Genomic DNA, 1,222 nt, shown 5'->3' with positions numbered 1-1,222 from the left:
CTGTCCCTTGCCTGCCTGCCTCCCCTACAGCTCCCAAAGTGTCATTGGTTGGATGATATCAACACAGCTGGAGGAAAGCAGTGCTCCAATTGGCCAGGCCTGAGCTACATGTCCACTCTTGGAATTGGAGGTGAAATCAACTCTATCATAATCATATTGGGTGAGAGAAAATGAAAGAGGTGATTTCCCAGGGTGACAGGAGCATACCAGAACCAAGAGAAGGAAAATGGGCACCAGATGACAAAACCCACAGGTGTCCTCGATGGTGGTATACTACTTTTCGTCTAAATTACAAATCTAATTTACTATTTTTTTTTTTTTTTTAAGTGAGATAGGAAAGATTTGTCATTAATGCAAGCATGGTCCCTGCTACTGACCCTCCCATCAGCTTCCATCCCCTGACTCTGGGGGTCCATATCCACTTCTTGGGGGTATCCTCTTCCCCATGCTCCCTCACAGACCTTTGCTGAATTAAAGTTTCTAAGGAAATGCTTTTTTCCAATGGGGAAATGGAGCAGACCTTTATGTTCCAAAGCAACATCATTTCAAAAGTCATGATTCTTTATGAAGATAGTTAAACAACATGGAAATCTAAATACAGGAATGATTTTCCCTAATGTCCGGATATAACACTGACAGTTGAGGGGGTGGTGCTTATTCTGGGTGGTTCTACTCCACATTTCCCTGCATGTTCATAGGGTCAGAAAGTCCTGAAAAGACAGGAATATGCCAGACCCAGAATTCTGCAATTTGCTTTCATCTCTTTCCATATTAGTTCCCAGCTATCTGGTTTGCTCTCTGATTGCCATATGTCATTCCAGAAGGATGGAATTACCATCATTTACTCAATGTTTTCCCCTGGGTTTACATTCTACCAGTTTTTCACAGGGACAAACAATGCAGTAATGAATACTGTGGTCGATTTTGCCTTGCTCACATATACAAGAATTTTCCTATGATCGATTCTGAAAACTGGGTCAAAGGATATGAGCATCTTAAAATATAATAGAAAGTGCCAATCAAATGTCCAGATAGATTTTACTATCACTCTGATACTCCTTATTTTGGCTTCCCTGGAGGTCCGGTGGTTAAGAATCTGCCAACCAATGCAGGGCACATGAGTTCGATCCCTGGGCCAAGAAGATCCCACATGCCCAGTACAACTAAGCCGGTGTGCCACATCTACTGAACTCACCCCGATCTAGAGTCCCTGCTCCTCAAC

The 1,222-nt window shown here is 43.0% G+C and overlaps 1 protein-coding gene across 1 annotated transcript in view; it reads right to left on the bottom strand.

Annotated features, from left to right (window-relative positions):
* LOC104994299 (3'-5' exoribonuclease 1-like) overlaps window positions 1-1,222 on the bottom strand; it is a gene marked incomplete at both ends in the record, with an annotated part of 11,455 nt that overhangs the window by 9,091 nt on the left and 1,142 nt on the right. The gene's annotated exons all lie outside the window — the stretch shown is intronic.

This window comes from Bison bison, unplaced genomic scaffold, assembly GCF_000754665.1.
Source record: "Bison bison bison isolate TAMUID 2011002044 unplaced genomic scaffold, Bison_UMD1.0 scf7180017849802, whole genome shotgun sequence".
Lineage (NCBI taxonomy): Eukaryota > Metazoa > Chordata > Mammalia > Artiodactyla > Bovidae > Bison > Bison bison.
This window is presented reverse-complemented; position numbering and strand designations above follow the sequence as displayed.